General features: G+C 39.6%; 1 long non-coding RNA gene across 1 annotated transcript; it reads right to left on the minus strand.

Moving 5' to 3' along the window:
* Window positions 1-22,925: 22,925 nt before the first annotated feature.
* LOC137721570 (uncharacterized) lies at window positions 22,926-24,550 on the minus strand. The gene is made up of 4 exons (XR_011066654.1): window positions 24,453-24,550; window positions 24,113-24,339; window positions 23,843-23,991; window positions 22,926-23,763 (listed from the first exon to the last, which is right to left on the minus strand). It is a non-coding gene; the product is annotated as an uncharacterized lncRNA (long non-coding RNA).
* Window positions 24,551-25,859: the final 1,309 nt, after the last annotated feature.

Raw genomic sequence — 25,859 nt, forward strand, 5'->3', positions numbered from 1 at the left:
CTCACCCCCTTAAGCTCTTAGTCACAAAATGGAAACTTAAAGTTCTCTTGCAAAACAAACCTTTAATATGGTTTTACATCCATTTTGATTAAACCTGAAGTTTTAATCCACCTCTTTTTTCTACAGAAAAAAGATGTTAAACTTGAACAAGTTGGACTTGATGATTCTCGATATCTCTAGTACCAACTAACCCAAGTGAGTCCAATATGCACTTCATGGTGAGGAAGCTGCCAAACACAATCCTAGATGATGAAGCCAATGAGTACCAGAAAGCAAATGCCCTTATTTTCATTTGAAATCACATGGCAGAAGCCCTGCAAATCGAATTCCTTGCTAAGGAGGACCCGAAATCAAAGCCCTAGTGAGCTTTGCTTAACAGAAGCTGATATTCAACACCTCAAGTAAGAAACGATTGGCATAATCTCCGCTTCCAAGACTTTATGACTATCGATGAGTATGTCTCCGAAGTCGGTTGATTCTAAAGTTTTGTGGTCAAGAACTCATTGATTATGACCTATTGGAGAAGACCTATTTCACCTTTAAAGCGTCGAATATTGTCTCTAATAGTAGTATAGAGTGCGAAACTAACAAAGGTTCTCAAACCTCACATCAGTTCTCCTTCTAGCTGAGAAAAACAACTTGCTGATGCAAAATTATAATTCTCGACCCACTGGTTCCAATGTTGTTCCATTGCCACAAGTCAATGTGAATGTTTCCAAGAGAAGGAAAAGGAATCTTGTTAGTAGAAGGGCCATTCGTCCCAGGTCAGAAGAACAACAAGGGGAGAGGTAAGTTAGTTCAAACTAAGGGTCCTGACTTTGCAAGAATTATAGGAACATCAACAATAAGGCTAATCATCTTGAACCAATAAACAAGCCAATTATTTGCTTCTTTTGTGGTGGAATTGATCACTAGACTTGCACATGTCGATGTTGTTGATTGATATCACAACCGTAGCTAGAGAGAAATCAACCGAAGTTGTCCAGAATGACACGGCTTGAGTCGTTTTGAATTTCATGGAGCAAGACGACTACTAATGGATGTGATTGGCATGTAGCCAACTTAGAAATTTCCTTAATGTCTTTAGATAATTTCTTTTTTATTTTCGGATTATTGGGCCATTTTGAGCAAACTATTGGTTTCTTAACCCCTTTATGGTTATTGTTTTACTTCTTTTGGATTTCAGTTCTTGAATAATTTAAGTCAACAAAGTTTACCTTGAAAACTTGTTATGTGACTTAACTTAAATTTTCATATGCACATGTTCCATGAAGTTGATCGACTGGTAGACAGTGCTACCATAAACATTGTTTAACATAACCACATTTATTTCCTCAACTTCACGCCTACTGAATCGTCAATGACAGCAATCGATGGCCCGACGCTATTGATAAAAGGGCATGTCAAAGGCCAATTCGTGTTGCCCAATGGTACTTTGCTTACTAGTAACGAGGCCTTATATTCTCCTCGTTCCGAACAAACGTTCTTGAATTTTAAATACATTTGAGCTAACAAATTCTATTGTGAAATCATAGAAGAAAATGATGTTGAATCGCAAAACTGGGCTTGGACTTGAATTCGCAAGGTTGAAAGGATGAGAATAGTGGTGGCTTGGGGTTTTTCTATGTTTGTGGGTGGGTCTAGAAAGGAGACGATGTCGAGCAGAAGAGTGATGTTGAGTGAGAGAGAGAGAGAAAGAGAGAGAGAGAGTAATGTTCAGTACAGAGAGGAAAGAAGAAGATGAAATGGACATATTGATTTTGAGCACAATGCCCCAAAAAAATGGTCGATCCAAATTCACATTGATTTATCAAACATGACAATATCTGAAGAACAGAAATTAAGTAGGGGCAAAATTTGAAGTAAATTGTGCTTATGAACAATCAACCACATCATTTGGTTTAAAAATTTATTCTTCCTATCATTATCCATGTTATTCAGATATTGAATTCTCCATCTACAGTGGAGTCGAAGATAAAACATTTCCCTCTAAATTAAACAATAGCACCAAGTGGATTATAAAAAAGGACTAGGATTTTCTCTCCTCTTTCCATCCCCTTCTCTCACACTCTCTATTTTGTCTTTCTCCTTCTATAAAAAATTAATATAAAATGTTGCTATGACTTAATTATGACCGTTCAAATAGGTGGAGAAGGAAGGGGAAAGAAAAAAAGAGAGGAGATAATCCATTCTCCTAAAAAAAAAAAAAAAAACTCTCTTGTAAATACGTGATTTTTGACTTATGTTTATGGGACATAAAAGAAAATTTTATTCAATTCCTAGTCAACACCTGCGGCTAGCTACCCATGGTCAATAGTGCAATGCAGGCCAAGTCATTGGAAAAAACACAAAACAAAAGAATTGTCTTCGTTCCTATTAATTAGATTTAGCTACCCTACAGTCATTGATTATTCAGCCCAACCCACTCCTCCACCACTTGCTCTCTCCCTCTCCAAAATTCATACTCCCACAGAATTCAAGAGAGAGAGAAAATATGAACCCAACACCACCAGCAAGGCCTCCTCCCACACCCAAAAAGGTGGTACAACTCCAAGGTCCACGCCCTTCCCCTCTCAGAGTCAACAAAGACTCCGTCAAGATCAAGAAGCCACCGCCACACCCCTACCTACATCCATACCCAACATACACCCAGCATCCCCATCCACCTCTGATGTGAGATTTACTTGACACTCAAATTAAACCCTCGTTTGACAATTGTAGTAGAATGGATAAGTGAGGGATCGTTCTAGACCGGGGATTAGGAGGGCTTGCTAAAACCTTCTAAATTGACTTAAAAACATAAAAACTAAATTAAAATACTCTTAACAAGACTACTATGACTCAGAATGGCTTTGAAAAACTCAAATTGTCTAAAACAATTAAATTGACTCAAATAGAAGCTAGAACTTGATTTAGACGAATTTGCAATTGTTTATGACTCCAAAAGCTTTAAAGATACACAAATAAAACAAATACGAATGATTAAGACTTAACAAAATAGGGGGGGGGAATTGTGGTTGGACGATATTAAATTAAAAAGACAGAATATAATTGAAGGCAAAATGTAAATATGAATGTGATAAAAATATGGATGATGGAATAGCTAAGGGGTTCTTCTCCACACATGTTACACTTGCAATACAAGATTGATTTTCGGTTGGTCTTTCGATAAATTATGAAACTCAATGCTCCAAGTTAATTAGGTCCGCTTAAATTAACTTTCAAATTTCCCTAAATTCATTGGATTGAATGGAATACGCATTACAACCAAATTATTCTTAATCAAAGTCCCTAACTATGGAATACGCATGATAGAGACATTCAACAAAGATCATTAAGTTCAATGAAAATTATAAGTGTTGACGAGGCACTCGTTACTATGGAATACGCATGAAACTTATGCCAAGAATTCGTTTAACGCGATTGTTTATAAGCAACCTCCACTACTTGTGAATATAAGTTCATAACGATTAGGTGAAACTCACTTATATTCTAGCGTCATATTCATGCATGAAAATTAAGCTTGCAATCTTAATGAACATACATAAATAATTTATCAATCAAACAGTTAAACGAATTGAATCCACAACTTATGAAATACCAACCAAAAGTAATCAATTCATATTGCAAATATAAACATAGTTTCGAATCACCCCCTAGCTAAAGGGGGTTTAGTTCCTCATAACTTTGAAATCAAAGAAACCCCTAAACATTCCAACAACTCAAACTTGAATTGTATGAACGTTTAGGCACTCTTCTCTTCCATTCTCATACGTACAAAACAAAGAGAATTAAATTTAAACTTTGAAATCAAAGAAACACCTAAAAATTCCAACAACTCAAACTTGAATTGTATGAACGTTTAGGCACTCTTTTCTTCCTCGTTGTTGTAGCACAAGGTCTAAGTGAGCTTTGGGGATTATGTGAAGTGTTTTGGAGGGATGGGAAGTGGTTGGATAGTGGCTGCAATGAAGGAGAAAAACTGCACAGAAAATGGAAGGGGAATTGCGGCAATGGATGTGTATTTGTGTTGTGTGAAGTGTTGTGAATGGAAATATGAGATATGAATTCAATGGGGAGTGAATGAATGCCAAATGAATGAGAATGCAAGGGTTTTTATAGGAGGAATGGAGATGTATATGGCTGTTTGTTTAAGATGCAAGTGGCTAATTAATGATGGAAAATAGTTAGGAAAGCATGTGAAAGCTGAAAATGCATATGGGGTACACGGCAATGATGCTTGTTGGTGCTGAAATTGCATGTGTGTGAGGTGTGTAGGTGCTGAAAATGCATGTGAATGCATGGCATTTGAAATGATTGTTGTTTGGAATTGAATGTGAAGACATGTGAAAGTGGAAATGCATGTGAAGATGTTGGAAATGGGAATGAAGGGGATACACGGCAATGTTTGGAATGTGGAGAAAAGGGGTGCATGTGGTTGTAATGTTTGTTGGTTAAAGATGCATGTGGATGTATTATACAATGGGAAAGTATGTGATTGAATTAAAGGATGCAAAGTGAATGAATCATGAATCATTGTGGATGAAAGGTGGAAGTGCATGTGTTGATGACTAGGTTAGTGGGTGGAAATCTGAAAATGGCAAATAGGAATGGGAGCTCACGGTTTGAATGTGTAAAGTGTGTGTGAATGCATGTGAAGATGCAATAAATAATGCATGTAGGGTTAAAGAGGGAGAATGTGGTGAAATGATGAAGTAGGAAGGTGGAAATGCATGTGAGATGTTTGGAAAGGAATAAAGAATGAATGGTGGAAATGTGAGTGAATGATGTGCATGTGTGAGAATGCATGTGGAATTAAGAGGAGTATGGAAGTGAAATAAATGAATGATATGTTAAGTGATAAGTGAATGATATGTAGTGAGTGATAAGTGAATGGTTTGATAAGTGATAAATGAACTAGTTTAAAGGGCTAGGGTTTAAGTACATAGAATGGGCCTAAAATAGGTTGGTTTGTATGGCATAATGTGTTTGATTGGGCTAGAGGTTTTCCATGGCTCAAAGGATTTGTTTGATTGGGCTAGGCCCTTTGTTTGATGTCCCCAAAGAGCATACAAGGCTTCAATTTCGTCCATCCTCTTTGCTCCATGATTAAGCTATCCAAATCATGCCCAAAAATGCTCCAAATGGCCTCAAAATGCACTTTCTTGCTCTCTAGGCCCTTAGAACCTGAAAACACACAAAAGAAGCATAAAGGACTTAAAATAACGAGAGAAACATAACGTAAATGCACGAGAACAAGCCATTTAAGTCGCATGAATATGCTCCTATCAAATACCCCCACACTTAGCTTTTGCTAGTCCTCGAGCAAAACAGAATAAAAACAAATAAACAAAACGACACTAAACACGTAAAACACAACCTAAACCTTCCAACAACCGTCTTAGGGATTTCCAATGCACATGACATGTTAAAAATCATCATTCTCACAGATTTTAGTCATCTTCACACTTAAGTACATTCTTAATCATAGTCACCATATACTAGTTCACAATTAAGCATTTAAAACCATGTTTTGAATGTAGTAACATGCCTTAGAGAATTTGCTCAATTCCTTACAAGATATGCACTCGATTTTCACTCAGAATTTCTAACTACACACCCTAATCTAGTCATATGTGAGAAGATTGATGTAACATGAAAACGAACACTCACATATAAGTATCACAAAGAACGCAATTTCTGGAGTTAATAAGCATGTTTAGATATGATCTCATGAATGGAATGCTACTACTTAGACGCGAGAACCAGTGACACCATAAGCTCATACCAAGTTCAAACTCCACAAATTGAAATACACAACACTCAAGATAGAAGTCAAGGGTTGTAACGGGGCTTGGGGTATGTGGATAACAAAGAAGGGATATGGAAAACAAAGGTTCTTAAAGAAATAGTGAGCAAAGCATTTGAATCAACTTAGAATTCACTTTTGAATGAAAACTCAACTTTTGAACAAAAAGGGAGAATTTAGACAATTTACGCCCAGAATTGGTGTTTTGGAACCTTTCTTCAATCACTTATTCTGATCTAATATTCTTTTTTTTTTTTTTTTTTTTTTTTTTTTTTTTTTTTTTTTGAATCTCAAAACATAAACACTTAAACATTCTCTCCCCCACACTTATTTTCTTTCATAATGTAACTCAAAAGGGATTCAATTAAGTCATGCTCACTATATTTTAAGAACAAGGGTGGGGATTGTCCTAAACTAGGCTAGGTGAGGAAAATGTGGGTAAACAAAGAATAAAGGCTAAACAAGGATCAACGGGGTTAAAACTTACACATATACGAAGTATGGGAAGTAAGGCTATTTGGCTATGGTGGTGGTCACTACACAACTTCTTCTTGAATATGTGTTATGCAAATCAATAACATGCTTTGAATGAAATGGGCATGAGTTCTAGCATTTGGAACTATATGATGAAACGCCTTCTAAGTAGTAACCAAGCAGAGAATAATGAGATCATGCAACGACTTTAGAAAACAAGAAATCACAGATTATACTCTCCAAAGAACGTTATAGGCTCAAGTCTCTCAGGGTTGTAGCGTTTGTTTGAGTTCCTTCCTTCAAGCATGTTACAAAAATGAATTTTTCTTTTATGATTGCATGTGAAGTCATACATTATAACCATAACTAAACATATACCAAGGGTAAATCAAACTTTCCTCTATGTTTATAACTCTTTTTAACAGTCATGCAATTACAAACCAAATCCTTATCATTGTGTTGGAAGGTATCCTAAAACACAAACACACACACAAAAACAACTTTAAAACAACTCTTTTTGGGTTTTTCAAAACAATTTTTTAAATTTTTATGGGATCTTCGAATTTTTAAGACAAAACACACTAAAACAGTTTTAAAACAGTGAGAAACAACATGTGAAGTGATAGGTGATAAAATCCAACGAATCTGCATTAAATAAACTTAGTTACCCCCCCACACTTAAATCAAACATTGTCCTCAATGTTTTAAGCATATGGTTCACACAAAACATAAGTAAACACACAAAAAACATTTAAACATACTAAACATGGCAGAATGTAATTAACAAAGAGAAGAGTTTAGGGACGCAAATCTGGTTATGGAGTGTAAATTCCCTCTTCTCCTTGGTGATTGCATTGAGGCTTTGATCTTTGTGATTCCACAGGCTTACTCTTGAACTGGTTTCCGCCCATCGTTGATTTTCCTTTGTGCTACTCTTGAACTGGGCAACAGGATTCCTTTTAGGGTCTCCCCCGAAGGTCTGAGCTTCCTCCTGTTATCTGTTTCTTTGTTCAATCTTTGCAGGAGTGGTCCCTTCTCTGGAAGTGTATCAACCGTTGAAGATGACTACTCGAGAGCAACGCTAGGTAAGCAATCAGGAATAGATTCCAGGCAGTTGGCTCCAGATCGGTAGACTGACTCCAAGTGCCGGCTGATTGCTTGTTTTACTTTGCCATGCGAGTAAGAACAAGGACAAAGAAAAAGACAGGGAAAGAGCATGATATGAGATACTTTTGCTTTTGACCTTGATGATATGAGATACCTTTGCTTTTGAAGAAGCGGTTGGTTGAATCAGCACATGTATTTGTTGTGCTGTTTCCTCCTGGGTCATCTGTACTCCAGGCATCTGGTATCATCTTTGGGGAAGAAGAAAGAATTGAGTATTTCGAAAGGCTTTGCTGGGAGTGCGCCCTCAGAGGTGAGGGTGAGTTGGGCATTTTCTTCAGGTTTGCCCTGCCATAAAAGACGAAGGTCGACATATATAGAGATAATATCAAGTGGTGGTACTTTTTACCTTTGTCGACAAACGTTTTGATCCCGCAAATCCGGCTTTTTGAAATAATGGCGCCTCTTCGATCTCTGAACACGCCTCTTCGATTTCTGAGCAGGCGCCCCTTCGCTTCCTGAACGACACGTGGTAGTGCAGATGCGGCTCCTTTTGACAAAGCTGCACGCGTCTTCCGAAAAGCTGAGAAAGCGTCGCCGAACTTTGCGCTTGTCGGCTAAAGATGTGTAGTTGCGATGATGGCCTCCACGTGTTGTCTGAAAAGAAGAACTCTTTTGACAAAGTTGAACACGTCTTCTGAAAAGCTGAGAAAGCGTCGCCTAAATTACGCCGGAAATTCCGGCTTTTTGAATCGGTGGACGCGTCGCCTTGGCTTCTTATTGAGGTATCAAACACCGCCACAAACACACTCTGAAGATTTCCCATTCTTGAAAACCGACTCCGGCCCTTTGAAAATTTACTCCATCCACCCATTCTCTTTGAACACTTTTGAAAAAAAAATGGCAAACTCATCGAACCTTAGCTTAGATTTGAGTCTCAGCAGCGATCCGGTTGCGCCCCGTCAAGGTAACGTATGGCGCCCTTCTTTTTTTTCTTCTAACGGTCCTCTTTCAGGTGAAGACTCTGTGATGCAGGACGCCACAACAGCTACAATAGTAGCTAGGAACCTCCTCACACCAAAAGATAGTAGGCTGCTGTCAGGACGGTCCGATGAGTTGGCCGTTCAAGAGTCCCTCGCACTTAGTGTTCAGTGTGCGAGTTCTGTGTCCAACATGGGCCAACGCCTGCTTGCCCGCTCCCGTCAGGTGGAATCATTGATGGCAGAAGTGGAAAGTCTCAAGCAGGAGATCCAGCAGCTGAAGTATGAGAATAGAAGTTTGCACGTGCTTGCAAACAACTATTCGACGGGCATGAAGAGGAAGCTTGATGAGCTGCAAGAGTCTGAAGGTCGGATTCACAGTGACCGTCAAAGGTTTTCGTCTTTCCTCCAGAGGCACCTTTTTCCTGGCTCATCCAGCGCTTGGCCAAGTATTGAGGCCTGGAATGCTCTATCTTCGACGCCTTCCGCTCCGATGCCTTCCGCTCCGATGCCTTCTGCTCCTACGCCTTCTGCTCCGACGCCTTCCGCTTCAAGAGTAAAGCCACGTAGTAGGGCCTCAAGCAAACAACCTTTATGAAGCACCATCTTTCTTTGTTTAGCAGTGCCTATCAATAAATCAAACATTTTCTCAATGTTACAATCATTGACTCACACAATTAATAAACAAACAAACAATAACAACTAAACAACCTAACAAGGCAGAAATGAAATCGCAACAAAGAAAAGAAATATTTTTTTTTTTTTTTTTTTTTTTTTCGGAGTTTTATACCAAGACACTATAAAACACACTAAAACACTCTAAAAACGCTTAAAACAGCAAGAAACAACATTCTAAGTGAAAGGTGAATAAATCCCACGAAATTCATGCAAATACAAATTGTTTACCCCCCTACACTTAAATCAAACTTTGTCCTCAATGTTTTAAGCAGAAAGTCACAACAGAGCAAACAAATAAACAAATACGAGAAAGAAAGCAAAGTAAAGGCAGTAAAGAAAAAGAAAGGAATAAAAATAAGTCTCTTAAAGGGGTTTCCAAGTTCTTCTCTATTCGGATGCATGGGTTGCCTCCCACAAAGCGCTTTCTTTTACGTCTTGCAGCCGGACGGTACCTCCGTTTAAGCTTGACTAGGTTCCACGGCATGGAAGGGTACCTCCTCCACGACATGCTCCTCAAACATCTCGTAATAGGGCTTCAATCGATGCCCATTCACTTTGAATTCTTGCTGCGTCCTTGAACTTTTGATTTGCACTGCACCATGAGGGAAAACATTAGTAACAACAAACGGGCCAATCCATTTAGAACGCAACTTACCAAGAAACAAACGTAGGCGAGAGTTGAAAAGTAACACTTTCTGCCCAACTGTGAAGGTCTTGGTTCGAATCATTTTATCATGGAATGCTTTGGTCTTGGCCTTGTACATCCGGGCATTCTCATAGGCTTCATTCCGAATCTCCTCAAGTTCATTCAATTGGAGCTTCCTATGAACTCCCGCTGCATCTATGTCCATGTTGAAAGTCTTCACGGCCCAATGTGCCTTGTGCTCTAACTCTACAGGCAAATGACATGGCTTACCATAGACGAGCCGAAAAGGTGACATCCCAATGGGTGTTTTGTATGCCGTACGATATGCCCACAGTGCATCATCTAAACGTAAGCTCCAATCCCTCCTTGTTGGTCCAACGGTCTTCTCCAAAATTTGTTTGATTTCTCGGTTAGACACCTCGGCTTGGCCATTTGTTTGAGGATGGTAAGGTGTGGAGACCTTATGGTTGACATGGTACTTTCTTAGCAACGCCTCAATGGTCCGATTGCAAAAGTGAGACCCTCCATCACTTATGATTACTCTCGGCATTCCAAACCTAGCAAAAATGTTAGTTTTCACGAAATCTGCAACCACCTTAGAATCGTTAGTACGGGTGGCTTTTGCTTCCACCCATTTAGAAACATAATCAACGGCTAGCAAGATATAAGTGAAACCATAAGATGGAGGGAAAGGGCCCATGAAATCAATGCCCCAAACATCAAAAATTTCAACATTAAAGACAGGGGTTTGCGGCATTTGGTCCTTGGTACCTATGTTACCCATTCGTTGGCAACGATCACAAGACATACAAAAGGTTCTAGCATCCCTAAATATAGTAGGCCAATAAAAACCACACTCTAAAACCTTGAGGGCAGTGCGTTGTGTGCCAAAATGACCACCACATGCATATGTGTGACAAAAGCTTAGAATTGAGTGAAATTCAGAATCATGCACACATCTACGTACAATTTGATCTGAGCAATACTTCCACAAATAAGGGTCATCCCAAACATAGAAACGTGCATCATTTTTAAGCTTATCACGTTGGTGCTTGTTTAGTTCATTTGGAATTTGTTTAGCCACCAAGTAATTCACTAAATCTGCATACCATGGTTCACTTACCTCAATGGAAAGCAGCTGCTCATCGGGAAAAGTTTCAGGGATAGGTACGGCATGTTCATGCTCCTCGTGGATCATTCGGCTTAAATGGTCAGCCACTACATTCTCGCTTCCTTTCTTATCCCGGATTTCAATATCAAATTCTTGAAGAAGAAGAATCCAACGGATAAGCCTCGGCTTTGCTTCCTTTTTCGTGAGCAAGTACCTCAAAGCTGCATGATCAGAATAAACGATTACTTTAGTACCAATTAAATATGAACGGAATTTATCTAAAGCAAAAACCACAGCTAGAAGTTCTTTTTCCGTCGTGGAGTAGTTCAATTGGGCATCATTGAGAGTCCGAGAGGCATAGTATATGACATGCGGCCGCTTGTCTCTTCTTTGTCCTAGAACAGCTCCTAATGCATAGTCGGATGCATCGCACATGAGCTCGAACGGAAGGCTCCAATCTGGAGGTACAATAATGGGGGCCGAGACTAGCTTCTCCTTGAGTTGGTTAAATGCCGAATTACACTCTCCATCAAACTTGAATGGCACATCTTTTTGAAGCAATCGGCAAAGAGGGTTGGACATCTTGGAGAAGTCCTTGATAAAACGCCTATAGAACCCTGCATGGCCAAGAAACGAACGTACCTCTCTAACCGAAGTAGGAGAGGGTAAGTGACGTACAAGGTCTATTTTTGATTTATCTACTTCAATTCCTTTTTCTGAAACAATATGTCCTAAAACTATACCCTGTTTCACCATAAAGTGACATTTCTCCCAATTCAAGACAAGGTTAGTTTCAACACATCGTTTCAAAATTAAGGTCAGATTATCCAAGCAATTATCAAATGAACTCCCAAATACACTGAAATCATCCATGAAAACCTCAATGATCTTTTCAACAAAATCGGAAAATATACTTACCATACACCTTTGGAAAGTGGCCGGTGCGTTGCATAAGCCAAATGGCATGCGACGATAAGCAAATGTTCCAAAGGGACATGTGAATGTGGTCTTCTCTTGATCATCCGGGGCTATCACAATTTGGTTATATCCAGAGTATCCATCAAGAAAACAGTAAAAAGCATGACCGGCTAACCTTTCGAGCATCTGGTCGATGAATGGCAAAGGAAAGTGATCTTTCCTAGTCATGGCATTTAGCTTCCGGTAATCGATACACACTCGCCATCCAGTCTGAATGTGTGTAGGCACGAGCTCATTCTCATCATTCTTGATAACAGTTACTCCGGACTTCTTGGGAACGACTTGAACTGGAGAGACCCAATGGTTATCGGAGATAGGGTAGATCACTCCGCAATCCAAAAGTTTGATTATTTCCTTCTTCACCACTTTCATCATCGGAGGGTTGAGACGGCGTTGAGCCTCTCGAGTTGGTTTAGCCCCCTCCTCAAGAAGTATACGGTGCATGCATGTGGTAGGGCTTATTCCTTTAATGTCGGCCAAAGTCCACCCTATGGCCGTTTTGTGCTCTCGCAGCACCCTCTCAAGCTTCTCCTCCTCCATTGCCGTGAGACTTGATGAAATGATGACGGGCAATGTTTCGCCTTTTCCCAAAAACACATACTTCAAATGGTCCGGCAACGGCTTAAGTTCAAGCGATGGTGCCTGAACAACAGAAGGTAGCATCTTAGTGGAAACTGAATTTGAAAGTGAGAGTGGAACCTTACCATATTGTTGTGGTAATGACTCAAGGGCTGCCACAACCTCAATTATTTCTTCACTATAACCCATTGCAAAGAATTCCTCCTCCTTGCCGTGGCCTTGCATTGGCCCAAATCCTTCATTTTTGCGCTCTATGGCCTTAGTGATGGTTGTTTCCAGGGCGTCCTCATTCAATTCTTCAAGGTATACCTGCGCCAAAGAATCGATAACATCAATGGAAAAACAAGAATGGTCATCAACGGGATATCTCATAGTTTCAGAAATATTAAAATCAATCACTTCCCCATCGAATTCCATTGTCAAGGTGCCTTTGTATACATCAATCTTCGTTCGGGCCGTCTTCATGAATGGCCTACCAAGGAGAATCGGCAAAGATGTAGAATGGGCTGAATCCTCCATGTCTAGGAAGTAGAAATCAGCCGGAAAAATTAAATGGTTCACCTGCACAAGCACATCTTCCAAAACTCCTTTTGGATACGCGTTAGAACGATCGGCCAATTGTATAATTACACCATCTTGTTTTAATTCACCCAAATTCATAGATGCATAAATAGAATAAGGCATGACATTTATGGATGCACCTAAATCAAGCATGGCATGTTCAAAACGATTATGTCCAATCACACAAGGAATCGTGAAACTACCGGGGTCTTTGCACTTGGTAGGCAGTTTACGTTGCAAAACAGCGGACACATTCTCGCTTACCTTCACTACCTCTTTGTTTGCCTTTCTTCTCCTTGTATTGCATAGGTCCTTGAGGAATTTAGCATACTTTGGAACCTGTTTGATTGCATCGAGAAGCGGTATGTTCACTTGCACCTTCCGGAACGTTTCAAGAATGTCCTTCTCGCTTTCTTCCTTTTTTTCTTGCATGAACCTGCGAGGAAAAGGTACATTGGGCAGATTAGGACGTGAAGTACATGAATTTGAACTTAAATTACCTGATTTGGCCGAGTTAGGGTGATCTGCCTCAGGTTGTGTCGTCTCTTCATCTACTTTCTGGGCAGATTTGGGATTGTTTGGCTCGGTCCCAACTTCTTTTCCACCCCTTAGGGTGATGGCCTTGGCGGATTCGAATCCTCCCTTTGGATTGACTGTGGTTGAGCTAGGAAGCTTTCCTTGCTCTCTAATCTGTCCAAGGAACTCAGAAATCTGCCCTATTTGTTTCTTCATATCCATCATCTCTTTCTCGTTATTTTCTATCCGGTTGTTTTGATTTTGCAACCCCTGCGAAATAGAGGTTAGTAATTGCATAGCTTGATTACTTTCCAAAGACGTACCTGAATGAGATGATGCCGAAGGTTGTTGGGATTGTTGGGGTGCATACGGCTTGGAATAAAAACCAGGGGGGTTTGGCCTAAATCCTCCTTGTTGGGCAGTTTGTTGTGGCTCCCTCCATTTGAAGTTTGGATGGTCCCTCCATCCGGCATTGTAAGTGTTCGAGTATGGGTTGTTTTGATTTTGTCCTTGGAAACCAATTGCATTGGCAGATTCCCACCCACCATTCTCGATTAGTTGAGGGCACTTGTCGGATGGATGCCCTTGAATTGAGCACACGCCACAGACTTGGTGTTCTTGTGCTTTTGGACCAATCACAACCTGAGAAACAAGAGAAGTAAGATTAGCAAGTTGTGATTGAATTTCAGAAATAGCACTCACCTCATTTACACTTTGTTGCCGTGGGGCTTCCCTTTGGCCCACTCCTTCATATTGTTGAGCGTTGAGCGCTCGGTTGGCTATGAGAACCTTGGCATCCCTTGGTGTTTTGTCCACCAATGCTCCTCCCGCTGATGCATCAAGCATTTGACGTTCGATAGGAAGGAGGCCCTCATAGAAATATTGAAGGAGAAGTTCCTCCTTCATTTGATGTTGAGGACATGAAGCTACAAGGCCCTTGAAGCGCTCATAATAAGCCGGGAATGTCTCACCATGATTCTGTTGAATACCACTAATTTTCTTCCGTAGGAGAATCACTCTCGAAGTAGGGAAGAATTTCTCCAAGAAAGCACGCTTCATACTCTCCCACGAAGTCACAGTTCCCGGGGCTAGTTCGTAGAGCCAATCTTTGGCCTTGTCCATAAGTGAAAATGGAAAGGCCTTCATCTTCAATATACTCCCATCCACATTGACGGGGGTCATGCTCGAACAAACCACCTCGAACTCCTTCAAGTGTTTGTTGGGGTCTTCCATAGACAAGCCATGGAACTTCGGAATATGGTGTAACAAACTGGATTTGAGTTCAAATTCATCGGTCTTGCCTTGGGCAGCCGTGGGGTATTGGATACAAAGAGGCAATGCATTATCCAGACCCGAGGCCGAAAGCTCCTTGATGGTTCTATTATCTGCTGCCATGGCTTGTTCTTCTTCAAAAATCTGATCCGTGGGCTTTTCTTCTACACCTACTTCGTCTTCTTCAAGCCCAGGTTGTGGTGGAGGTTGTGGTGGCTCTTGTTGACTCCTCGTTCTCCTCAAAGTGCGTTCAAAATCACCGTCAAAGTCGGAGATGTTCTCTATAATAGGCCGAGAGCTACGAGTCATAAACAGTACCTAAAAAAAAACAAGGAAACAAACAAACTAAGAATTTGAAATAAGAATGCACGAAAAACAAAATATAAAAATAAAGACAAAGGATTAGCAAAGTTGCTAATCCCCGGCAACGGCGCCAAAATTTGATGTGAGATTTACTTGACACTCAAATTAAACCCTCGTTTGACAATTGTAGTAGAATGGATAAGTGAGGGATCGTTCTAGACCGGGGATTAGGAGGGCTTGCTAAAACCTTCTAAATTGACTTAAAAACATAAAAACTAAATTAAAATACTCTTAACAAGACTACTATGACTCAGAATGGCTTTGAAAAACTCAAATTGTCTAAAACAATTAAATTGACTCAAATAGAAGCTAGAACTTGATTTAGACGAATTTGCAATTGTTTATGACTCCAAAAGATTTAAAGATACACAAATAAAACAAATACGAATGATTAAGACTTAACAAAATAGGGGGGGGGGAATTGTGGTTGGACGATATTAAATTAAAAAGACAGAATATAATTGAAGGCAAAATGTAAATATGAATGTGATAAAAATATGGATGATGGAATAGCTAAGGGGTTCTTCTCCACACATGTTACACTTGCAATACAAGATTGATTTTCGGTTGGTCTTTCGATAAATTATGAAACTCAATGCTCCAAGTTAATTAGGTCCGCTTAAATTAACTTTCAAATTTCCCTAAATTCATTGGATTGAATGGAATACGCATTACAACCAAATTATTCTTAATCAAAGTCCCTAACTATGGAATACGCATGATAGAGACATTCAACAAAGATCATTAAGTTCAATGAAAATTATAAGTGTTGACGAGGCACTCGTTACTATGGAATACGCATGAAACTTATGCCAAGAATTCGTTTAACGCGATTGTTTATAAGCAACCTCCACTACTTGTGAATATAAGTTCATAACGATTAGGTGAAACTCACTTATATTCTAGTGTCATATTCATGCATGAAAATTAAGCTTGCAATCTTAATGAACATACATAAATAATTTATCAATCAAACAGTTAAACGAATTGAATCCACAACTTATGAAATACCAACCAAAAGTAATCAATTCATATTGCAAATATAAACATAGTTTCGAATCACCCCCTAGCTAAAGGGGGTTTAGTTCCTCATAACTTTGAAATCAAAGAAACCCCTAAACATTCCAACAACTCAAACTTGAATTGTATGAACGTTTAGGCACTCTTCTCTTCCATTCTCATACGTACAAAACAAAGAGAATTAAATTTAAACTTTGAAATCAAAGAAACACCTAAAAATTCCAACAACTCAAACTTGAATTGTATGAACGTTTAGGCACTCTTTTCTTCCTCGTTGTTGTAGCACAAGGTCTAAGTGAGCTTTGGGGATTATGTGAAGTGTTTTGGAGGGATGGGAAGTGGTTGGATAGTGGCTGCAATGAAGGAGAAAAACTGCACTGAAAATGGAAGGGGAATTGCGGCAATGGATGTGTATTTGTGTTGTGTGAAGTGTTGTGAATGGAAATATGAGATATGAATTCAATGGGGAGTGAATGAATGCCAAATGAATGAGAATGCAAGGGTTTTTATAGGAGGAATGGAGATGTATATGGCTGTTTGTTTAAGATGCAAGTGGCTAATTAATGATGGAAAATAGTTAGGAAAGCATGTGAAAGCTGAAAATGCATATGGGGTACACGGCAATGATGCTTGTTGGTGCTGAAATTGCATGTGTGTGAGGTGTGTAGGTGCTGAAAATGCATGTGAATGCATGGCATTTGAAATGATTGTTGTTTGGAATTGAATGTGAAGACATGTGAAAGTGGAAATGCATGTGAAGATGTTGGAAATGGGAATGAAGGGGATACACGGCAATGTTTGGAATGTGGAGAAAAGGGGTGCATGTGGTTGTAATGTTTGTTGGTTAAAGATGCATGTGGATGTATTATACAATGGGAAAGTATGTGATTGAATTAAAGGATGCAAAGTGAATGAATCATGAATCATTGTGGATGAAAGGTGGAAGTGCATGTGTTGATGACTAGGTTAGTGGGTGGAAATCTGAAAATGGCAAATAGGAACGGGAGCTCACGGTTTGAATGTGTAAAGTGTGTGTGAATGCATGTGAAGATGCAATAAATAATGCATGTAGGGTTAAAGAGGGAGAATGTGGTGAAATGATGAAGTAGGAAGGTGGAAATGCATGTGAGATGTTTGGAAAGGAATAAAGAATGAATGGTGGAAATGTGAGTGAATGATGTGCATGTGTGAGAATGCATGTGGAATTAAGAGGAGTATGGAAGTGAAATAAATGAATGATATGTTAAGTGATAAGTGAATGATATGTAGTGAGTGATAAGTGAATGGTTTGATAAGTGATAAATGAACTAGTTTAAAGGGCTAGGGTTTAAGTACATAGAATGGGCCTAAAATAGGTTGGTTTGTATGGCATAATGTGTTTGATTGGGCTAGAGGTTTTCCATGGCTCAAAGGATTTGTTTGATTGGGCTAGGCCCTTTGTTTGATGTCCCCAAAGAGCATACAAGGCTTCAATTTCGTCCATCCTCTTTGCTCCATGATTAAGCTATCCAAATCATGCCCAAAAATGCTCCAAATGGCCTCAAAATGCACTTTCTTGCTCCCTAGGCCCTTAGAACCTGAAAACACACAAAAGAAGCATAAAGAACTTAAAATAACGAGAGAAACATAACGTAAATGCACGAGAACAAGCCATTTAAGTCGCATGAATATGTTCCTATCAACCTCCACAGCCGGTGGTGATCTACTCAGTCTCTCCCAAAGTTATCCGCGCCGCGGAAAACGAGTTTATGTCCTTAGTCCTTCCACCTCTTCGCCCTCCTCCTTGGCCGACGGCCTCTTATCGGCTGCAAGGCTTGCCTTCGTACACAAGACAAGTCCTAATTCTTCAACCTCGGATCACAACAAGGTCGTGGGCGGCGCCGCCACCACTAGTACTAGCATTGACGATGACTTCATGACAAGTATTTTCAATAATCTTAAAGTTCAAAGAGGCGGAGGAGGAGGAGAAGGGTCAGTGCTACTTGACGAAATGGGTCAATTTCCGAGCATATTGTCTCCGGCGCCGGTGTCTCTGCTGGCGGTCCCAAGTGGGTTCTTTGTTAGAAGTTGGTATAGAATCCGAGAAGGGTTCCTAACTGGTGTGGGAGTTCTAATTGTAATAGGTATGGGAAACTTGGACGCAAGTTTCAGATAGGTTTAGGATTCCAACTCAGTTTAGGATTAGGTTTTGATTTAGTATAAAAAGGGTCCTTAACGTTAGGGTATAGTTAATGTGGATATAGTGTGTGAGAGACTTATGTGACAAGAAAACTGTTTGTATGTGTGAGTTTTCTTGTATTCCTTTATTCAATCAATAAAGTGTGCTTCCGTTGTTCATGGTTTTCTGTTATTGGTTTGGTTTGATCTAAGAGTAAGTTTCAACAAGCGGTATCAAGAGCCATAGGTTGCGTGGTCAAATCAAAACGATGACAAAAACTGAAAGTGGAGATGATAGGGGTACTGAGGTAACCAAGACTTCGGTGCAAAGTGCTCGGTTTGAGATCGAGAACTTCATTGGGATAAATAACTTCGCTATGTGGCAGTGCGAAGTAAAGGATGTACTGATTCAACAAGGTTTACTGGTGGTGCTTGAAGACATGCCTATAACAATGAAGAAGGAGGAATGGCAGCGGCTGAATGCACATGCATGTTCCACAATTAGACTATGTCTTGGAAAAGCACAAAAATATGGTGTAATGAATATCTCATCAGCTAGAGAACTATGGGATACGTTGGAATCGAAGTACTTGAAGAAGAGTGCAGAAAACAGACTTTATCTTAAGAGTAAATTGTATCGTTTTCAGTACAAGGAAGGAACTAAGATGTTTGACCATCTTGAAGAATTTAACAAGATGATTGCTGAACTTCTGAACCTAGAAGAGACGATCAAAGATGAAGATAAAGCGTTGATTCTGATGAATTCCCTACCTGAATCTTAAGAGTCGTTTGTTACGACATGGATTTATGGTAGAGAAACTCTTAAGTTTGATGAAATCTCAAGCGCAGTGATGAATCATGAAGTCCGCAATTTAGACAGACAAGAGAGAAACAATTCCGAAGCACTAATGGTAAGAGGAAGATCAAAGGAAAGAAAACCAGCAACTAAGAAGAAAGGCAAGTCTCGTTCGAGAGGTGCCTCAAGCAACAGAAAGTTTCTCGATAAAGATGAGTGCGCCTTCTGTCATGAGAAAGGGCACTGGAAAAAGGATTGTCCCAAAATCAAAGCCAAGAACAAAGAGAAGAAATATGAAGACTCAGAGGCAAACATTGTCGAGGCTAACAATGAAGATTTCGTCTCTGCCCTAACTGCATCAGACGGAATAAATTATATGAATCACTGGGTGCTTGATACTGGATGCACGCATCATATGACCTCTCAACGTCATTGGTTTTCTTCGTTCAAGACCCTCACTGGAATGGTATATATGGGGGATGATAATCCATGTGCAACGAAAGGAATTGGTAGTGTTAAAATCAGACACCATGATGGTGTAGTCCGAGAGCTACAAGGGGTGAGATATGTCCCAAATCTTAAGAAGAATTTAATCTCGCTTGGAACTCTTGAAGATCAAGGTTGTAAATTCTACTCAGAAAAACAAACATTGAAGGTTGCAAGAGGAGCATTAGTGATAATGAAAGCGCCAAGAAGGGGTTTGCTTTATTTGTTAGAAGGCACCACTATTGAATCTCCGATGGCTATGGTAGCAGCAAGTGATCAATCAGATACATCTTGTCTATGGCATATGAGGCTAGGGCACGTGGGAAACAAGGCATTGCAAGGATTGATTAAACAAGGGGTCCTAGAGGGAGCCAAAAGTGGGAAGATCGATTTTTGTGAACATTGCATCCTTGGCAAACAAACCAAAGTAAGTTTTGGCACGGCAATACATCAAACGGATGGAATCCTGGATTATGTACACTCAGATGTCTGGGGGCCTGCGAAGAATGAATCCCTAGGAGGAAAGAGATGGTTCGTATCCTTCATTGATGATTATTCACGAAGAGCATGGATTTATATGATGAAGCACAAACATGAGGTGCTGGATATTTTCTTAGAATGGAAAAACACAGTCGAAAGGAAGACTGAGAAAAAATTGAAAGTCTTAAGAAGTGATAATGGGGGAGAGTATACGTCTGATCCCTTCTTTGAAACCTGCAAAAAGGAAGGTATAACACAACATTTCAGTGTTAGAGAAACTCCTCAGTAGAACGGAATTGCAGAACGGTTGAATCGAACACTGTTAGAAAAGGTCAGATGTATGCTGTCACAAGCAAAACTGCATAAACGTTTTTGGGCAGAAGCATTGAGTTATGCATGTCACATTCTAAATCGTCTTCCTTCTTCAGCCTTAAACGGAAAGACTCCAATGGAAGTATGGTCAGGACAAATTGCTCAAGATTATGACAGACTAAGGGTATTCGGGTGTGATGCGTATTACCATGTGAAAGAAAATAAATTAGACCCGAGAGCAAGGAAGGCTATCTTTCTAGGGTTTAACAGTGGCGTCAAGGGATTCAGATTGTGGAGTACAGAACTCAAGAAGGTTGTAATAAGCAGAAATGTGACGTTTAATGAAACCCATATGCAACTAAGAGAAGATCGAAAGATTGTGCAAGAGGTGGAGCTAGCAAAAGAACAAACTGAACATTCAAGAGATGAAGACAAACACGACAATGAGGGTCAAATCAGTGTCGATCAAGAAGAAAAGCAAGAAGAGGACAATATGATTAATGATGTACCAGATCAAGAAGATTGTATCGCCAAGAGAAAAGGAAAAAGAGAGGTTGGGCTTCTTGCTAAATTCAAAGATTGCGTCTCCTGTATAGCCTACGCATTGCCAGTAATCGAAGTAGACATCCCTACAGATTTCACAGAAGCATCAAGGAGTAAAGAAGCTAAAAATTGGCATGAAGCTATGGATGATGAGATGTTGTCACTAAAGAAGAACAAAACTTGGGATCCGGTGGAGCTACCTAAGGGAAGAAAGGCCATTGGATGCAAATGGGTGTATGCAAAGAAAGATGGAATAAATAATGCAAGTTCAGTAAGGTTTAAAGCCAGGTTAGTAGCTAAAGGCTAAGCTCAGAAAGAGGGAATAGATTACAATGAAATCTTCTCTCCCGTGGTGAAACATTCATCCATTCGAATCCTCCTAGCACTGGTGGCACAGTTCGATCTCGAATTAGTACAATTGGACGTAAAAACTGCGTTTCTGCATGGAAATTTGTCTGAAGAAATTTACATATGTCAACCAGAAGGATACGAAGAGAAAGGAAAAGAGAATCTAGTATGCAAGCTCAACAAATCTCTATATGGTTTGAAGCAATCATCGAGGCAATGGTACTTGAGGTTCGACAAGGTTATGAAGGATTTTGGCTACACTAGGAGCCAATACGATCACTGTGTATATCACAAGAAAACAAGGGAAGGTACATATGTATATTTACTGATTTATGTAGATGATATGCTCATTGCCTCTAGTGATCAAACAGAAATCTCAAAACTCAAAACTCAGATGCAAAATGAGTTTGAGATGAAAGATCTTGGCGAAGCAAAGAAAATTTTGGGGATGGAAATCACACGGGATAGAAAGAAAGGGCTGGTGTGTTTATCACAGAAATAGTATGTGGAAAGATTGCTACACAAGTTTGGCATCCATGATGAAACCAAACCTGTAAGTACACCTCTGGCCTCTCACTTCAAGATGAGCACGCAGTTATGCCCTAAGTCTGATGAAGAAAGGACTAAGATGAAGGACATTCCTTATTCTAGTTTGGTTGGAGGGTTGATGTATGCCATGGTGTGTACTCGACCTGATATTGCTCATGCAGTTGGATTAGTAAGTAGATTTATGCATAATCCTGGAAAAATGCATTGGGAAGCTGCTCGATGGATACTGCGATATTTGCATGGAACAAGGAGCACGGGAATTTGTTTTGAGCGGAATGATAAAGGAATTGAGAAGTTCTCTATTGGATATGTAGATTCTAATTTTGCTAGTGACTTAGACAAAAGAAGATCTACCACAGGATATGTGTTTACCATGGCGAATGGTCCTATATGTTGGAGATCAATTCTACAACCAACTGTTGCTTTATCAACAACAGAAGCTGAATATATGGCAATGGCAGAAGCAATTAAGGAAGCTATTTGGACACTGGGATTAATAGCAGATTTGGGAGTTAAACAGCGCAAGATAGATGTGCATTGTGATAGTCAAAGTGCTATTTACTTGGCGAAGTATCAAGTGCATCATGCAAGAACCAAACATATAGATGTAAGATATCATTTTGTTCGGGAGATTATAGTTGAAGGCGAGATTCTTGTAAAGAAAATTGCTTCAGCTGATAATCCTGCAGATATGTTAACAAAGGTGGTTGGTGCATCAAAATTCAGTCATTTTCTGGGTTTGGTGCATGTAAGACAGGTTTGATACTTGAAAATGGTGGAGCGATGGAAGCAGAAGAAGTCTCGAGACGGAGTTCTTACCAAGGTGGAGTTTGTTAGAAGTTGGTATAGAATCCGAGAAGGGTTCCTAACTGGTGTGGGAGTTCTAATTGTAATAGGTATGGGAAACTTGGACGCAAGTTTCAGATAGGTTTAGGATTCCAACTCAGTTTAGGATTAGGTTTTGATTTAGTATAAAAAGGGTCCTTAACGTTAGGGTATAGTTAATGTGGATATAGTGTGTGAGAGACTTATGTGACAAGAAAACTGTTTGTCTGTGTGAGTTTTCTTGTATTCCTTTATTCAATCAATAAAGTGTGCTTCCGTTGTTCATGGTTTTCTGTTATTGGTTTGGTTTGATCTAAGAGTAAGTTTCAACATTCTTCTCACATCAAAATCAGCATGACGTCATAAGTAGCCGAATGTTTAATAATTGGATGGGGATGGCCAGTAGCCCTGGGCCGGCTTCCGCTTTGGTTTCTCCCAGTCCCTGCTCATGGGACCTTTTTAACCATTTCTTACACTACTTTTGATAATTCAACAATTTGCTGCCCGGTCCTCAGTTTCGTAGCATTTTTACATTTTAGCAATTGTAATTAATTTGTTACTCTCAGCCCCAGTCTTTGTAATCATTTTGTAATTCAGATGGAGTTTTACAAATTAACTGTAATGATCATTATTCATTTCCTACTTGGGATTAGCTAAGCGGATGTGTTCCCTCCATGGATTTCGTTTGAATTTTGCTATTTAGATTAGTTTAAACAAAAATATCGCTGTAAGTGGTTGATTGCCTACTGGTTAGGGCGTTCCTCTTTGACGGTTCAACCCAGTTGCATATTGCTTGTAAAAGGACAGATATATGCCTACATTGTCATATGATCACTACAGTTCACTGTTCGGAATCCGTATCTACCAACAGTTGTACAAAAGCTCAAAAACTTTGAGGCCAAATGGAAAACTCAAAATTTATTTACCCTTACAATGCTGAAGACCGTTCATCAAATAAAGAAAAAGATGCCGAATGCTAGTGGTACGTTGTATCCTTTGAGGTCATAGTGTTCTTCCCATGCTGGTCGCTCTTGAATCATTTTGAACTCGCATTCTGACATTTTTCAGACTTAGAGCTTCAACGGTAAACATCCTCCTTATAAATTAAGGTGCCAACCTTCTCCCCCCTTATGGCTTTTGAGATGTTACCTGGTTTGTTTAGATTGAACACAACAACTGCATCATGGGAAAGAAACAACAGCATGTTCAGCTTAGAAGTATGGTTACAAAATTTTAGATGCTTGTCTAAACATACTAGGAATTTTGTTTGTCTGGCATAAAGTAATGGCGGTCATGTCCATCACCGAAAGATCTTTCGCCATCACCTCTTGATATGTTAAATTCTCAAGAAGACGGGCATTCGGGTCACACCTTGGATCGTTGTCATAAACCCCGCTGCATTCACTGGATAAACGATTGATATTTGCCAACATAGACAAGTTGCAATTCAGTAAATTTAGGACTAGATAAATACGAGAAGACTCGATATTAAGCAGTACATTTGGGAATATTCAAGACTACTTACTTTCTGCACCACGAAGCGCTGCAGCAGTGTCTGTGGTGAAGAACGGATTTCCAGTTCCAGCTGCAAAGATTACAACTCTCCCCTTTTCTAAATGCCTTATAGCTCTTCGACGTATATAAGGCTCTGTAACCTCAGACATTTGAAAGGCAGTCTACACTCGAGTAGGGATGCCAATACTTTCCTTTGTTGTTTGAAGAAATATTGAGTTCATGACAGTTGCCAACATCCTGAAAAAATGAAATGAACCAGATCAAGTAATCACCCAATGAAAGGAATTATGTAAAAATGCAACTGGAAAAAAGTCTACACAGGTGACATCAAACAACACTAAGGAATTTACCCGATGTAATCAGCAAATGATTGATCAAGACCGCCGCTTCCCACCCAGGAAGATCCACGGAATATATTTCCCCCGCCAACTACAATTGCAACCTGAAATACTTAACTAAGATTACTAAAACATACAGAACACAGTAAACTATGTTTTGGATCATAAGCAAACAAATCTCACTAGTACAATATGTTGAGCACTTTACGGAGATTACTAAAACATTCAAACTATTCCTGTTTATGTTATCCCTGCATTCTGTTGGTTATTTAAATAATAAAAATAACCTATAGTCCCATTCTTATCATGAAGCATTTCCCAGACTGCACGTTCGTCCCCGCATAGATAATTCTTGAATCCCCAAATTTCACTATGTTTAACCATATAAACAGGTTACAGTAATGACCAACATCACAGGTAAACAATATAACGAGAAGAATGTGACCTCTGTGTGTGTGCCCTTGCCTTGTATACATAAAAGGAAAAGGTCATGTAAAGTATAGTTCTTTAATTTCAAGTGTTGAGCATTACCTGAATGCCAAGGCGAGTCACAGATGCAACCTCCCTTGCAATTTCCATTGTTACCTAATATTATCGACGGGCCAAACTGTTCATGTTTCATAAACCAATAAGAGAAGGATAATTATCATAGGATGATTGAAGAATGTACGAGACCTTTGGGTCAATAGTCTGTGTATGATCTCTGGCAAGTGCTTCTCCACTAACTTTAAGCAAAACCCTTCGCCACTTATAAAATGGTCCAGACGAACCATTCCCATTCATTGTCACCCCAAAAGGAGCCATAGATGATATTTGAGTATTACTGTTCAAAAGATATGAAGTTAAAATGGTAGATATTAGAGCAATGGTGTCCAAACCAACACTACCAAACGCTACTACTAGATGAAAAAAAAAGACATTGCCATTTTCACACACAATTCGACAACCAAGGAAAGACAATTTTCTCACACCCCTTAATATCTATCCCAAGAACAACAAGATATGAAAAAGTGAAAACGATTGAATCATCCAGGGGAAGATCGAGGGTTGAAGAACATACTGATTATTATATATCCTACAAGATTGGATATTTGACAACAAAATCAAGTGTAATTGAGGAGCATGCAAGTTAATTAAGGAACCACCAAGTGAAACTGAAATCGTTGCACCCGGCACCCCATGTCTACTGCAATCCGGAGGTAGCCAGTAAATTGGCATTCCCAACAGTCAGTTGATACTTACTAAACCCTACCAGTGGTTTACTACAAGTAACTTTCAGCTAGAGTCAGTTGATAGTTACATTCAAGGACCCTTAATTCCCACAACAAAACTGAAATTAAGCAGCTACCCATAACAATTTACAGTAAAAAAATACAGGAAAGTCATGTTCTTGTAGTGGCATACCTGCGGTGGTTCACG

This window comes from Pyrus communis, chromosome 16 (assembly GCF_963583255.1).
Source record: "Pyrus communis chromosome 16, drPyrComm1.1, whole genome shotgun sequence".
Classification (NCBI taxonomy): Eukaryota; Viridiplantae; Streptophyta; class Magnoliopsida; order Rosales; family Rosaceae; genus Pyrus; species Pyrus communis.